Source organism: Falco cherrug, chromosome Z (assembly GCF_023634085.1).
Source record: "Falco cherrug isolate bFalChe1 chromosome Z, bFalChe1.pri, whole genome shotgun sequence".
Classification (NCBI taxonomy): domain Eukaryota; kingdom Metazoa; phylum Chordata; class Aves; order Falconiformes; family Falconidae; genus Falco; species Falco cherrug.
In genome coordinates this window covers 57,564,930-57,581,964 of record NC_073720.1, presented here as the reverse complement: position 1 = coordinate 57,581,964, position 17,035 = coordinate 57,564,930, and the positions used below count along the sequence as shown (strand labels likewise).

The 17,035-nt window shown below is 37.7% G+C and overlaps 1 long non-coding RNA gene across 3 annotated transcripts in view; it reads left to right on the top strand.

Moving 5' to 3' along the window:
• LOC129734778 (uncharacterized) overlaps positions 1-17,035 on the top strand; it is a 55,725-nt gene that overhangs the window by 26,130 nt on the left and 12,560 nt on the right. For 2 of the 3 annotated variants that reach the window (XR_008730381.1, XR_008730383.1), the window contains exons 2-3: positions 512-608; positions 8,941-9,090. This is a non-coding gene — a long non-coding RNA (uncharacterized LOC129734778). The remainder of the gene's footprint in view (positions 1-511; positions 609-8,940; positions 9,091-17,035) is intronic. The other variant, XR_008730382.1, reaches the window with a different exon arrangement.

Sequence of the window (17,035 nt, the reverse complement as noted above, 5' to 3'; positions counted from 1 at the left end):
CTCAGGAGAAACAGCAATACGGAATATTTATGAAATATTTAGTCCATAGCTATTGTTAAGGCAAAAATATTTTGCTCAACTTGCATCATTCTTAGACAGAAATCGTACATAAATGTAGTTGCAAATGGGAATACCTATACTTGAAACAGGTAACACTACCCAATAAGACTAATAGACAGCTTGTGAACATACAAGAGGCTGGGCTGAGAGGCTGTTAAAACAGCTTAATAATTACCACTCTATATGTTTGTGAAGCTCTCTGGTCAAATGCCAAGAGGGGATCAGATGTTGTGATGCTTTCTACTCTCATGCCTCCAAGTTAGACTTCTTTCTTAGAAGTCAAAATCACAGTGTTGACCTCAAATGACTACATTCCCCACAGCAAGCAGGGTATATTCAGACACTCAAAAATGCATTCACAGAAACCAGCACACTGAGCATCAAAATCCTTAATATGCCTAAGAGGAAATGCTGAAAAGGTGGACATGCTGAAATTCTCTCTCCCTCCTAGATGCCTGATAAAAACACTTAAGGAAAGTTCCTCTGTAAGGTTGAAGCTCAGTGGCAAAACTTGCTTCCAGTAGCTGGTGTCTGTGTCACACATTTAGGTAAGTATGGGCAATTGTGTCATCATTTGCTTTTTCAAAATGATCCAACAACTGGCTGTGGATCAAATCCCTTTTTTACATGGTAGCCTTGTAAATTAATCTCCTTCTCTCCAGTGAGTATATTGAATGGTGAGTGCCTGAGCTTGTGGGATTCAGCCCACAACACCTCACTGCATGTTTTGTCTCAAACTAGTGCTAGACATTGTGCATGAAAGAGACTCTGTGTGTGTGTGTAGTGTGAGTGCTTGTAGTGATTGTGCATGTATAGGCATATGTGTGTGCAGATATGTGTGCATGTGCACAGCCTGTAGGAGTTCAGGAGCCCACTGAAATGTACGCCAGGTATGCACCCTTTCCTACCACCCCTACAGCGGAGAGGTATTTAAGAAAGGAGAATCATAATGTAAAAAATATTAGATGTTAAATCAGATGAAAGAATGCAAAAGGCAGTTCTGTCCTGCATGAGTGTTATCTATTAAACTGTCATTTAAACCATCTCAATAAAATCTAGAGGTAATCCTGAGAGTGGGCCTTGCAGACTCTTCACTTTTGTGAGGACTATAAAACAGTATGCTGGGACGTTCAGGATATCGCTCCTTCCATTTAGTGGTAATCTTGTTTATTCCTTTCTGGTGTAAATCAAGACTGATAATCTTTCTGTACTATAAAAGAAACAGTCTGGTTTCATGCGTATCAATTTCAAGTTTAGCAGGATAAAACAAGCACTCAATTTTATAATCCCAAAGCTTCCTCTCAGTTTCTATGGATTCTGCTTCCTTTGTATTTTCATACTGCAATCAAGGAATAGCAATACTTATCTGAATTATAAATCAGACTTTTATTTAGTCTAGCCAGCTGTAACTGCTTATCTGTATTACTATAATTAAGGAACTTTTATTATCATTGCTCTGTGGAGGCCACCAGGTGCTCTGCTCACTGTTCTTTGCATGACAAAGGATGCAGCCATAGAATTTTGTAAAAACATTTCTTTAAAGAGATATCTGTTAATTCTTCTGTTCTTATTTTCCCCTTTCCTTCATGCAAGCCAGAAGGACAAATTGTTTCTCCTGCTTTCATTTTCTAATCCATCTACTTTCAATCATTGTTGTTTCATTCGTTTAAGCATTTGCCATTCAAAGACTCCAGTTTATTCTGGAAAATCTCTATTCTGGAGAATGTAGGTCTTCTACATTACTTACATTTCAGCTTTGCTGACTCATAATATAATTTTCTTCATCTTCTATTAACTCCACCAACCAATGTATGGAGATCATAATTTTTTTTAGTAATTTATTTTTCTGCTTTCTTTAAATCATCTTGTAAATACTTGCAGACTTTCAGCCAGAGCTACTACTTAGAGCAGCTTCATGAGATCAGCCTGTGCATAAAAGAAGAGGATATCAGCCATGTGCATTCCTGGGTTGGCTTTCTCCAGCTGTTTGAATTACTCTTTTGCATCATAGCTGTTTAATCACTCCATCAGTTCATATTGTCTTCTTCAAAAATAGGCTCAGTTCTGAATTCCTAATTCCTGTTCCTGCATTCTTAAGAGAACAAAGTAAAGGCAAAGTGCCTGCTGAAAACACCTACAATGCATGTTGATGTCAGCTCGCCTCAATAGGAAATCAAGAAACTTCGGTGATAAGCCATCTCTCATTAGCTGTGAATTGAATTAGAAATTTAAAAGCAATATTGTATAATTTATCATAATTTAATATATAATTAATGTGAAGTATATAATGAATATGCAATGGTAACTGGTACAGATGAGTTCTGAAATAAAGAAAGTTACTAGGGCAGGTAAGGATTTTTCAGCTAAACCTCCATAGCCAGATAAGGGGAAGAAGGATTTTTGGAGTTTTGCTGTATTCAAATGTATTAGGCAGAAGGGGAAGGTTGAAAATACTGTTAAAAAAATAGATATTTTCTCCAGTAAATATTTATGAATGAGGATGATTTGACTTTATCACAGAAAGATATGAAGTTTATTAATCATTTGGGAAAGTACTTTGGTGTCAAAGGAATAAAAACTTTTTTTACATAATTGAAATTGGCACCTAAGAGTTCTAAAAGACAGTAAAAAACCTCTAAGAAAGGAGAATGCTAACATTATGCTGACTTTGAAGAAAAAAAAGCAAAACACAAAACCCCATAAAACACCCCAAAATGTTGATCTAAATAATGATGGGCTAAAGAAATTTACACAAGAAATGAAAAATCTCTTGCAATAATAATTTCATAAACAGTTTGAAGGATACAAATTTAATTCAGCTGATACCGTTATATGGAAAATGGATTTTCTCAAACAAGTCTAATTTTTTTCTTTGCTGAGATAACAGATTTAATCAAGAAAGGCAAATAGATATATATGGATGTCATAAGTTATTTGACCATGTAACACACTGACTCAAAGGTACATAAAGCTATATAATAAAACCAAAGTAGCAAATGTTCAATGAAATCTACCTGATGGATTGGTTTTGAGTAATACTTTAATAGCTAGAGTGCACAATTAAATTATAAGAGTGCTCGTCTATTAACATGGCATGGAAGTAAAAGCAAGGAAGAAATTAATCCTGAAGATGAATTGATGAGACTGGCCCATTCTGATGCATGTTTTTTAAAAGGTGATGAAAAACTGGATACAGGATAGAACAGAGATACAAAAAAGGTTTGAGAACTAAGAAGTTACTATGACATGAATGTGATAGGTTCTCTCTCTCTTGCTATTTTCTGATCTAAATGTGCCATATTTTCTGGGAAATATACTTCAAGTAAATGAAAATTACTTTTATCTTTGTGTATTGTTGAATTGGTTGCAGCACCAAGAAGAATGATATTTGTCTTGGCCTCAAATGCTATGACTTTATGGCTGCCATACCTTAGACTGGTTATTTTTAAGTGTTTTTTTCATCATAACTTAAGTTATTCCAAAGTTTTTTGGAGTTAGTCTTCTCTTTCCTCTACAATGACAAAGGTTTTTTAGATGATACCTGTCAAACATGCCTTTGGTAAGCTGAAATTCCTCCTTGGGCAAACATTTCCCAGAAGTTTTATATTGAAATTTTTTCATCATCTATCCAGCTTTCTAAGGTGAAAAGATGAGTTACAGATAACTCATTGTCTGTCTAGCAACAGTATTTCTTTTTAATCCATCTGGAAAGCGCCTTTGCTTGGAAAGTACTACACACTCCCTTTCTGTCAGACCGTGCTGTTTGAAGGCTTCTATCTCTCACCGAGGATTGGCTGTAAAATGCAGAATCAGTTTTTCTGTTTATACTGCCATAGAAGCCAGAAACTTTTATTAGCTTATCACGTCAGGCATACTAGGCTTTCACACACTTGTGTGGATGCAAGAGTTTGTTAACTTTCTACATGGAAAGACACCATCTACAACTCCTCTGAGGCAACATCAGCAGGAGGTCTTACAGTCACATTTGCTTTAATACATGCCTGGCTACTATTGAAAACACTTTTGTACAGGTCATGGCAAAGGTGTACTTTTAGGGAAGTCTTTAAAGGGATAATACGATTGTCTATAATTGTAGTATAAGTCACTTCCATTGATTTTTGTGGCTGCTGCTATAAAAAAGAAAGAACTGTTTGCAAGGAGAAAAAACAGTGTTTGAGATTAAGATAACATTTAAAAATCAGTTTGAAGAATTCTGTACTCAGGGAACCTTATTTTAGCCTTTGACAGTACCAGTACTATATATACAGTATAATTCAAATGGAAGTATCTAGCCTCATTCTAATTCTAAACACAATAAAGGGCTTATAAGAAATGCTTACCTGAAAATAAATGAGAACAAGGAAGAAATTTATCAAATATTTTTATGTGATATATTCACATCCATAATTACTTTAATGTCCAGGAAGAGTGATATATGACTAATTTTGTTTAGAGGAACAGAAGTCGAATATTATTTGCTATTCCAATAAAATGTATAAAACATAAAGAAGCATTGTAAGATGCTTCCTTACAATGTTTTCATAACTCATTGGTTTCAAATCATATGAAATAAAGAAATAGACAGGTCAGCTTCTCCCTGACTTGGATTTTTTTATAGAGAACTCTGGTTCTAATAGGGTTCTAATACTTGGAATCTACAAGCCAGAACTCAGACACATAATTTCAGTTCAGGTTGTGAGCAGCTTTCCCAGTGTAATTCTGGATATGTGGCCTGCTTCTAATTTCTAATCAATGCATGTTCCATTTGCCCCTAAAGCCCTTCTCTGTATTTCTGCATTTTGATTCTTACATATGTCTGAAAACTACTACTGCCAAATGCAAGTAGAAGCTTATGTACCTAATCTCTTTGGAAGTAATAGGTTTTGAAACTCTTTTTAGAATTTGGATTAAGATGCTCTTGAAAATATTAGTTGTCTTATTTATCCTACAGTGCAGTTTAATCTTTTTTCATGAATATCAATTATACTTAATTAAATAGTCAAAGGAAATAGTTATAATAAGAAGTGACATGTTGCTGAGGAAAAATACCATGAACAGCAAATCCTTCCAAAAATGGAAATAATAATTAGCAATTACAAAAGGAAGTCAGTTTCTGCACAAGACTTAAATGAATCTGCTCTAATAAGTACTTGGTTAGAACAATGCTGAATAAATGTCAAGCTGATTACATTTTATTGAAAAGAGTAACTACAATATGATGCTTGATACAACACAATATTAAGGTTATATTTCTACATGAGTATCTTTGTTGTGCATTCTTTATTTTTATCTTTCCAAAAATAAAACAATTGTAAGCTAAATACATGGGTCAGATTCACAGTGTTTGCTGTACCCTGGTTTTTATCATCTGAGAAAGCAATCCTCAATTTCCTTATTTGTCAGTGATTTCCTTATGTGTTTAACCACATCCAAGCATTTCTACTTGTAGTCACAGAGGCATGCTGTTTCTCTAGCATTCCTGCTGTGTACTACTGTTAACCAGCAGACATGTCTTAAATTTGTTTAATTGCATCTGATATCAGTGTGCTATTGGCCTTTTCTATTAGGGCAGTAGCTTGCCTCTATGTTAGTTACTTGATTAAATGTGTGAAGTGTCCTGAATGATCTATGTTAAAATTAATACACATTCTTGGTTTACTATTCTTAAATACTGATGTATTTTATTAAAAAGCAAAAGACTATGTTCTTTAGGATTTGAAAGGGTAACATGCTGAAAGTTTTGCATGGAAGAGTTTGGCATATGAAGAAAATAAAAGAAAAAAAGGCGAGTGCAACCAACAAGGATAGGCATTGGATCTGAGAAGACTTTTTCTTTAAGATTCTGTATATTTATCTAAATTGTTTTCTCTGTCTTCACATTTCCCTGTGGTGCCTCAGTAATCTGTACCCTGACATTGCCAATTTTACACATTTAATCTCATTTTGGCATCAGCCAGTAGTATTTCCTAACTATCTTGGCTTCTGTGTTGACACACATCATTCTACCACGATTAACTTACAAATGTCCTTTGCAAAAATGAGAAAGCATGATTCCTTCATTTATTGAACTCCACTGCAAAAGGATGATTTTTTTTTTTTTTTTTCCGGACAGCATCAGGACACACTGTGTCAGTAAAAGCTGCATTTTCCATTAAGGGAAATGAAATACCATTAGGTTTGGCATGTGCTGATTTTCCCTGTTGTTTTGCTCACTCCCGAGGTGTCTGCCTGAGACATGTTAGTAAAATTATCATGCTTCAAAAATATAGTCATGTTCTAATGGGTCTGCCTATCTTATGTCAGGGCAATAGGCAGTCACAAGCTGTATTCTTCCTAAAGGACATAGGTGTTGCCCCACAATTGCAGTCCATGATCTGCCCCAAAATGTAATAAATGTATTTCTGGGTTCCCTTTGCTATAGTTTTATTGAAAGTCATGATACTAGTATAAAACAGGCTGTTCCAGTCCTAACTGCATGCCTTGTCTCACTCTCCACATGGGGCAATAAGGGCTGAAGCCACTGGTAAGCACACTGCAGGTGTTTACCTGTTTCTTTTCTCTCTGTTCAGGACAGGGGTCCTCAAACTATGGCCCGTGGGCTGGATACGGCCCCCGGTATTTACAGAACCCCCCAGCCCCCCCCGCCGGGGGTTGGGGGGGGAATCCAAGCAGCCGCAGATGGCTGCCTGCCACTGCATCCGCGCTGGCCCCTGGTTAAAAAGTGTGAGGACCCCTGGTTCAGGATTTTGGTGATAATTTGCTCATTGTTACTGAGGAAGGGCAGAACCTGTCCATGAGACTGGAAACTTGCCAGTTCTAAAAAGTTCTTGTGTCAGGAGTCAGAAGCACCTTAGTCCAGCAGGCCAGGCAGGGGTAGGGTGGTAACACGAGGTTGTGCTGTCAGCTGGGTGAGGTTCTCCTTTCACTGTCTGTGCCTAGATCTTATTTACATAAATGTAGAGCATAGGTTTAGAGGTGGATTTTTGCCTTTAGTCTTTTTTTCATCTACCACTGTGCTAAGTTTTAACAGTTTATCCGTTTCCCTCCCTTCAAATTATACCATACTTGATAGACAGCCAATCCATAAGAGTTTCAAGTACTTTTACCAACTTTTTACAGTGTTATTCACAACCACATCCCTTATCTGTCTCTTGCAGATCTTCTAAGATAATGTTCATGGCCAAATTCCCTAAAGAGCTGCAGTCTCACTGCTGCCTCTTCAGAGCCAAGGAAAATAATAATTAAAAAAGTAATGTTCTAAAACACCTTCCCAGTGTTTTGGCATCTTCAGGCATACCCTTAAAAGGGTGCTGGCACATGAATGGTTATTGGGAAGACTGATATGGGCAACAGAGCTGAATATTGTGAGTTTCCAGGCACTAGTAAAGACATGCTTGCTCTCTTTGCCCCAGATTCTTCAAATGACAAGGCATTGGCCCTGATGCCAATGAGACAGCACTAAGGGAGAGCTAAGAAGTATTTGATGACAGGTGCTGTAGAGCAGACTGGACACCAGGTCCTGCCATTATCTATGGTGAAGGCCGCTATGAGGATTCCCAGCAAAGAAGGGTCAGGAATAGACAGAAAACACTGCATTGCAATGTCATTCCCACACTACCAAACCTCCTGATTATTCTCATGATTCCCCTACTTAGCCAAGAGCTACCCTGGTAACCTTTGGACAGAGGGCTTCTGTCTGCTGGGAATGGATCCAGTATGGATGGATCCATGATACAATAGATCAATTTCCTGGGCTATGTTGCAAAAAAATTTCTATTACAGTTTACAGAATCCCACAGAGGTTTGTATTTCTTGTTCCACAGGTTTTTTGATATCACTCATTTCATGGTTGGTTATATTTCTATTAATAGCTTCCCTTTCTTGCTCATTTATCCAGGATTTTCACTGCTATGATCGTTATTTTCCTCCTTGACCTATTCTTTTTATCTGTTGGACAGAAAGTCTTCTATTTTTTACTTCAGTACCAGAATTTTCTCATTTAGCACTCCTTATCCAATAAAGATATACATTTTACTTTAGCTGTGTTCTGCTCTTTTGCCTGCAGTAACTTCATTTGTTTTATTAACTTGCCCTAGGACATACTAAAATGGCTAAGCAAAGAAAGACCGGCTCAGGACTATTCAGGTCCAAAGGCAGGGGCTGGTGTGTGTGGCCATGACCATTTAGCCAATGCTGGATGCATACATAGGATAGCAAAAAAGGAAAAAAAAAGTATAGCAAGTGGATAAAAGAGCATGAAGGCTAGATAACTAACTAGCAGGATATCTAGCTATGATTCCTAGAACAGTAAAAATCCGTGCAGGATAGTTGGAAAAGGGCAGCACTGGGTGGAGTAAATCTTACTGTGTTTTGGATTGGAATGGAGGAAAAAATCCCACATTTTCCTCTAGTTTTAAATAGAGGAAAGCAAAGTATTTTCAGGGCTGCAAAAGCATGCCAGGGGCAGAAAGGACAAGGGTGGTTTTTTTTCCTTGTTCTAGAAGGTTTTAGAAGAGAAGTAAGAATGAAGGAAATAAGTTGAATGTGTTTTGAAAGGTTGTAGGGTCAAAGAAAGGAATGACAAGGAAAGATAGTTTTGTTTTGTTTTTCTTTTGGAATGATACAATGTGTGTATGTGTCAATTTAAGAATAGCTATATAGTATTCATTTGGTCCAATGTCCTCCAGCTGTATCCTCAGGATGACAGTGTTGAAGAGTGGGTGCCTACAGAGTGGGAAACTTGGGGAAGCACAGCATGGCACATGTGGAGTTTGTTTAGTTGGTTTTGCAACATCCATACCCAAACTGTAACAGGCTGACACGATCTTCACAGTAATAGTCATTCTTGCCTGTTAATTGATTCTCTCCATTTGTCAACAGCTCACCAGTCAGCCAAAACCCTGTGTGATCCTGGCAAGAATGCTTGTTTTCATGAGCCAACAAGTCATCCGTGCCTGTGACTGATACATATGATGCTGCTAAATCTATCTAAAGCAACAGCCGTGGCGCCTTCAGGACAGCCATTCCCAGGTATATATTCAGATATATATTCAGGCTCCCTTCTACAAAAGGATCAAAAACTTGACTCTTGGTCAGTAAACCCCATGAAAAATAGGACTAGATGAAATGACCAGGTTTCATAGTACACAAAGACTTAGGGTGTCTCTTTAGATGGTAAACTCAGTGGAATGTATGTGAGGTGGAAGAGTAATGTGTTTGGGGTATGTGACAGAGGCCTGAGTAAGAAAGGCTTATGAGAGCCATGCAGTTAAGATGTAGTCTTGGACACACTAAGCACCATGTATGCAGATTTTTCCATTTCTAGCAAGGCCTGGTTTTGTGCAATAAAGGCACAAGATACCTGCACCAAAGGATCTCAGAGCTGGCATTTGCTTTGTGACAAGGAATGCACAGGATATTTTGAGGTACAATTATAATTTTTCATTATACTGTTTAGCTCTGCCACAAACATATGGATATTTTATATCAAAAAATGAGCTACTGGGACACCATTCCTACTAAAATATAAAAGACAAGACTTTATATAAAAGCCTTATGAAACGTGCTTCAAAAAGTATAATTAGGAGCAATGAAAAAAAAACCTAAGGAAAAGAAATCTAGAAAAATCTGCTAAAAATACTAGAATTCAGAGTCAAAGATGAGTCACAAAATGGACAATTATTCTCTACATCTTACCTCTATTTTGAGTACTCTCACATATATTTTTAAAGTTCATATGGATAGCATATAGCTAAAAAGGAATCAGAGAATAAGATTGGGTCATTTTAAGCAAAGCATTAAATCCAGAAAGTCGTGTGATACTATGTTAAATGATTAATTTAAAATTATAAATTTGATTTTCCTCATTAGAATGAGGAAAGGAAAGACATAAAATGTAAATATGTCAACAAAATGGTGTTAAGCTCATTAGAAAGTAATTGACAAGTCTCAATCTCCTGTTTAGAAAAATGTCACACAATCACAGCTGTGACTAGCATGGCTCTCAAACCACTGGTGGTACCATGGCAGTCAGTGGCATAGTCTGCAGCTGGCTCCAGGGCAGTTTGTGAAGCAGAACTGGCTTCAGAGCAAACGCTACTGCTGAGGGGGAGCTGCCAGTACCCACAGCCATGTATTCCATGGCAGAGTTGCAAGACATCTCTGTTGCACATCAGCTGTTGGTCTACAAATCCTGTGCTGTTCTGGGCAGCGAGCACTTGCATTTGGGAGAAGTTGGAGTACATGATGCAGAGATAGGAAATATGAAAAATGAAAAACATGGCATGAGTTCTTTTTTGTTGTTTGGATGTGTGTTAAAAAAAAAAAAAATTGCTAAGAGAGGCTGCAAGTCTCTGTAAGTCTTCAGAGACTAGCGTGGTAAGCCATGATGGGACACTGGCTGGCTGCTGGCAGGTGTTTAAAAATCAGGGGAAAAGCTGGTGGTTTGATGACCCATCTTCATAAAACACTGCTTCAAGCTGAACTCCATTGTTTATCCAGAAGGAGCTTTCTTCCTGGCTGCTGCAGGGTTCCTTTAACTGGGAGCTGGGGCTCCAAGGCTCACTTGTCACTGCTCTACTTTAAAAAAAATGCATTTCTCTGCTGGGCTGCTAGGAAAAACAAAAACACTAAGTCTTTCACCTGTGCTGTTTATTTTAATTCACTGAGGAACTACTCCTTGTTTCTGTGTACCAAAGTGGTTCACTGCCATGGTTGTTTGCGTTGCCATTATATCTCAGGAATCTGCATTTGCTGGAATCTTAATTACGAATGAAAACTTTTGTACTTACAAATATCCAGCTTCTCTTTTAAAGTGTAATTATGTGAGGATTTACAAATGTTGAGTTGTTTCTTTCAAATCCTGCATCACTCAAGTGCTCTTATTCCACTTTTTAAGCTACTGAAGAAGTTTTACCTATGTATGAAATGTTTTAGGCAGTTCTAAGGAGCCTGACTTTCAGTAACAGATTTCAGAGGCCTTGTGCTTAGAGATTAAAGAATTGCTTAGAAAGTAGGGGGTTGAACTGACATTTTAACAGTGTTGGAATTGGAGTAGATGATGTAGGGGCTTCAACTCTGCATATTCAGGCTTCAGTGATGAAAAGAGCTGTCCTCGAGTACCCAAGAATATGTAAAGGCCTTGATACTCGGTATCAGAATCCAAATGGCATATTCTTGAATTTTGTGATTCACTCTGGCTTTAGGAGAACATGCTTCTGCTCAGCACTTCTCAGAGTGTGGCTTGAAGAAGTTATAAATATTGAAGCTCTGACACAGTGACACCCTACAGAAAGAAGTCTGTGTAATTTTTTTCATGTAATTTTATCAGTTTCATGTGGTTCATATGTGTGATTTAGCCTGTTTAATTTTCTGCACAGCAATCATGAAGCAATAGCTTCCTAACCTATGTTAAGTGAAATACTTTTCAATAACCCAATCCATCTTCTCCCTTCCTGGGTATGTACTGAATAGCAACTCCGGATGTGTCATTCCTGTACCACTGCCCAGTGCAGTGCTATGCCATTGCCTAAGCCAGCTCTGGTCTATTCACTTCCAGCGCCATAAGTAAAGCAGCCCCATCACCACAGGCAAGTTAATCACCTTTCTCTACAATGCATCAGAGATGGAATACCATAACAAAAGAACTGTACTGCTTTCAGGTTCTGATCAGTATCTATGAATGATGCTGCACTGTGCCTTCTAGATATATCTGGCAGCATTCAATTAACTAAACATGTACCCATTGTCATTACAGGCAATATAAGATATTTTGCCTGGCCTTGAGCTGTCACTGCAGACCTGACCTGTCATTAAAGACCTTCAAGGCCTGTACCATGTCTGCCAGGCCACACAAATGACTCTCACTCCTCACGGACTCTCCAGTGGCACAAGAAACCTGTTTATAGGCAGCTGAATCCTGCCCTCCTGCTTGTTCTTTTGTTATGGTATGGGATCTTGTGCAACTATGTGCTGCTGAGCCCAGGCATGTTCTTTCCTTGTGACCAGACTGGGAATATGGCTGGGATGAAGTCCAAGAAGTCCTCATCTGTGTTGACAATAAAACAAAATTTCTTGGTGATGTCCTTTGACAGAGGTGGAAACAAAAGAGCGATCTGGGCCTGGGGTTTTCTGCCAGGGTCCCATGTAAACCTGCCTGGGCATTGCTAATAATAGCTGGGTTCCAGCAATGAGTGCAAGTTATGTGCTTCATTTTCCTGTAGATGTAGCCAAGAAAGGAAAAAGTTTTGCATAATCCATTTTTCTATGGCATAGTGTGATGTATGGTTAAATGTGGCAATAGTCTTGGAGGGGTGTTTCAGTCTCTCTGTGCTCCTGAATTATTGTTCTGATTATATTGCTGCAGCGAAAGACGGAAAGATATACAATTTTTTTATTATTATTATTTTTATTATTTTTATTTTTTTCATAGAAATAGGTATGGAAAATTCCTTAGCTTGCTGAAAAACTGGGGAAATAGATGTTTTCTCAGAAGTAATTCTCAAAAGGCATGAGGGACAGTGAGAGGTACATAGAGAAAGGGACAGTTTACATAATATATTTTAAGCAACATGCATTCAATCTAATTGTGGGTTACAAAATTACAGGATGACCCATCCAATACTTACTTATCATGTTTTCCACAACACTTAAACACTTGCATGAGGTCTTCCTGCTTCTTTCTTCCTGAATTAAAAGTGTGAGACATAGCTATCTAGTATGGGGATTCACAGTCAAAAATTCCCTGCAGAGTAAAGCACCTAAGTCGTGTCTTAAAATGCACACTGATGGCTCAATTCTCTTTTATAAAGCCAGTAAAGATGCAAGAGGAAACCCCCACTTTCTGCATAGTAGCTTAGTGCTTACTGGTGACTACATGATCAATATTAGTCATATTAACTGAATGCGTTCTAAAAAATTCCTAAACTCCTGGTTCCACTGTAAATGTTTTCTGTTTTTTCCTTGTAGAAAAATTATTGGTTTGGATTTTGAGAATGCAACCATGCAAGTAATTGCCAGGTTTGGTATTTCTGATATTTATTAGACATAACTGGCTTGCCATCTCATTAATCTTGCACACACACATGTACAGATGTGTTTTTTCCTTCCTGCATCTCCAAAGCACCAACTAATGCTGACAGCTGTCCCAAGTGCTTATGACAGGTTAATTCACAGCACTTGAAAGCAAAAACTATCAACTTATTTTAAAAAACTTTTATCTATTCAGCAGGAAAGAGCCAATTCATATTTAATTCAGTATCCACTTCTCAATCTGTCTACAAGTTAATAATTGCTTGCCACTAAACCCAAGGTTTCAGAAATGTATTTTGTATTTTCCTCTACAGGGTGACTGGGAACTTGCCAGTACCCTGCATCTCCCCCTTCTTCCTCCTCCAACAGCAAAGTTGTGGCAACAGAGGCTAACAGATTATTTCCACTCATTTGGTTCATGGTTTAATGATTGCTAAATATTTGCCATGATCCCAGGACTGTGTGGGATTTCTAAGGTTAGTAAAACCAAAGATTACTTACTCTCCAAGATGAATTATGAATAAATTATGTTAGAATTGAGTTACTCAGAGCAAAATAAGTTAATAGGCCCAAGATATCTTCCCTTATTAATATGGCACAGTCAGTAGTATCTCACAAGCAGGTGTAATGTGATATATGTAGCATGATCTCTGATGCAAAATGGAAGCATTTATTGAGGTGGAATGGGCAAAAAATGAGCCTGCAGTTTTGATAATACATGAAAACATTTCACAGCGATTCTTTCAGGCAAGTTCTGTACCAAATGTTTCACAACCTGTTTTTCTGTGTGAACTGATAAACAAAGTTTGAGATAAAGAATTAAAATCATTTGAAGGGCAAAAAGGATTGTTTTCATGTGAGATTTGTAAAGAATGAGGAGAAAGAGAAGTTCACAAACATATGCTAATAAAGTGGTAGGGATTAAATGGTTTTATATGAGGTCATGCTGGTCATGAAGTTCTAGCAGTTTCTGGCATTTTCCATATCACAGAGTATTCTGAGAAAGTTGATGCACAGAAGGAAACATGGTGAATTCCCTGACAGAGAAGCACTTGTCACTAAACAACTTTGGTTAAGAGGATGAGATTACTCAGGCTGTTAACAGTAGCTGCACCAAAGGACAAGTCTGGTGCCACCAACAAAACTGCTTGTCTGCCAAGATTCTAGAGGATGCTGATAAAAAATAAATACGAAAAATTGTTTATCCAGAATTGGCATCTGACCTTCATGTCTGCGTTTCAGAGAAGAGAAAAGAAAACCAACACAGTGAAGCAGTGTCTTCACTACCAAGCACTTAGAGATCTATTTTTTACAATAATAACTGCTGGGGTAAATGGGAAGAAACACCTCATCCTATGCAATTCTGAGGCTTGTGAGATTCAATAATGAAGACTTACCTGATACTACAGATCTTTTCCTTCCATTAATTCTTTCCAGTCCTTTATAGAAAAATAAAACATAAAAAGACCTTGTAAGCTCCCAGCAGAAAACACTATTTTTGTCTTCATATAGCTAGTTAGCATGGAATTAGAGGTTGTCTTCAGAGTTTTGCAAGTGTGTGTATGCATGACCCAGAATTTCTATAATGTAAGCATTTGGCTTTGTTTTTCCACATCTGAATGTTAAGGGAGGAAAGTTGACATTTTTGTCGCAATATCCACAAAAGGGTTTTTGCTACCACAGTTTTTACAGCTTAGTGGTGCCAATTTGCTGTGAAACAATGACATTGCAAAACCTGATTACAGTGATGCCTATTTAGGAAAAATGTATGGCTGGCCACAAACTTAAAAAGGTTCAAGCATGTCCTTAAGTTCTCATCCAAACCCACTGATTTCAGTGAATATTTATTCTGTGCTCTGCTCCATGTCAGCAGAGCAGTGGTTCTCAGCTCCTATTCAGTCTTAAACATTTGGATGGAAAGAAATGAAGTGAACAAAGTACTCACCATGCCTCAGACAGAGCTGAAAGCGGAGAATGAGAGTCAGGTCTCCTACTGTCTGTGCTGGTGGTCTGCCACCTCACTGCATGCACAGGTGCAATCAAGAGGTCAGGCGTCCCTGAAACGAGCACTGGAAAAGGAGCAAGTCTACATGATACAGCACTGTGTGAGCAATCCCCATACCAGAAGTCAGTCAACACAGAGAGTGCAGCTCTACTGGTGTCCCAGACTTGTACCTTTCAGACAGCGTAATCTGTCACACTTAGCTCTCATTGAAACCCAGAGAGCTGCTTATGCCAGGCAACAAGGAGTAAAAGGAATGGTGGACACTAATGTACAGACCAAAAACCAGCATACAGAGCCTAGAGAGGCATTTAGATAGCCACAGGGGTTTTTTATGACTGCAGCTCACCATTGTTTTGTCCTGGACAAACTTAAATCCTAGCTAAGAAATCAGAAAAAATCCCTAAGCACTGGATTCATTTGCCTTTGTGATTATTCTTTTTTAACACAACATATAACCACATGTTCTCTATGTTTTGCAACACCTCTATTGTTTGCAACATACATTAGTCCGTTTATCAGCATTTGCACACAAAAAACATACGTTCCTGTGCATCAGGCAGAAAATGCACTTGGTTTCTGCATGTCTTTCAAGTTGTAGATTATGCAGTGGTTGGCAGGAGAGTATTCATAAATACCTTTTGAATATAATTTTAAGTCAGGATAATTAATGTTATCACATATTTACAGATTTAAAAATCTTTAATGAAGACATCTGTGTATTTCTTTGATGCCCCTCTTGCCTGTTGTTTTGTATCCTAACTATCAGCCAGTAAATCATCAAGTTTTTCTCAAAGTCAGAACCAAAGTATGATACAGAAGCAAAGCTATTCCACAGCGTTTCAGCAATACAAAATATAGGCAGGTGAAAAGAAAAGAAAAAAGGAATCTAGTTAGGAAACTGCATAATGCATTGTAAAATCAAAATGTCTGTCCTCATTTAGTGTGCAAAAGAACTGGAGAAGCAAAACACTGCTTGAATGTCTTTGTCTCTGTAAAAACTGGAGCAAAACTATAGCACCCAGTCCTCTCATTCCAATTTCAAACTGGTACTGGCTGGTTACAATTCACATTTCAGCTATTTCCAGGAAAGTCCATCTTTCAGAAAAAAAAAGGCTCTCATGTTTTGAAACAGAATAAGCAAATTAAGAGCTTTGCATTTTGTGCAAAATACCTGCCCTGTACCAATTTATGGAAACAGAGCTTTAAAGTGCAAACTGCACCTCACATGTTCTTTTGACTTTAGTCCACATGTAGATGAACAAGAAAGGTGCATGTGTTTCAAAGGTAACAGATTTTGAAATATATAGAAAGATTTTAAAATATTTGATTCATCCTTGTTTTGCAGAGCAGTGGAAATACATTATTTGAATTGTTTCTTCCACAGAGAAAGTCTGACCATCCAGCTTTGGGGAGCTTGGGAGAATTACAGTGAAATGAATATTTCAGTGAAAATATATGCAGAGCTTGTCTTCTTAAAATCCTTTTGCAACAGTTTTGGTTGCTTTTAAACTCATGAGTAGTGCCAAGGAAATGGGTGGAGCTTCAAATTAAAGAAATTGTTGTGGCAGGTAATCACCTCAGTGTGATCACTTACCTACTTACTGGCAAAGACTTTGCAGGAACGCTTTCACTGAGCTTCCTTTGAAAGTGCTTTCAATTACTTTCTTGGAAAGTCTCAGTATTATTGTTACCTGCAAATGTTTATCAGACAAATATCTCATGTAATAATTTACAGTGGCCTGCAAAACTAGATTTCAGATCCAATCTTTCATTATTTAGACAGCATTGTTCTTCCACTGAGTCTATTTCATCATTATGGTGAACTTCACAAGACATCATACCATCACTGCATTAATCTGTCATAGATCATTGTATGTAGATTCTTCTTTTATTTTCTAAACAAAGATGTTCAAACACAATTACTTAAAATTTAATGAATTA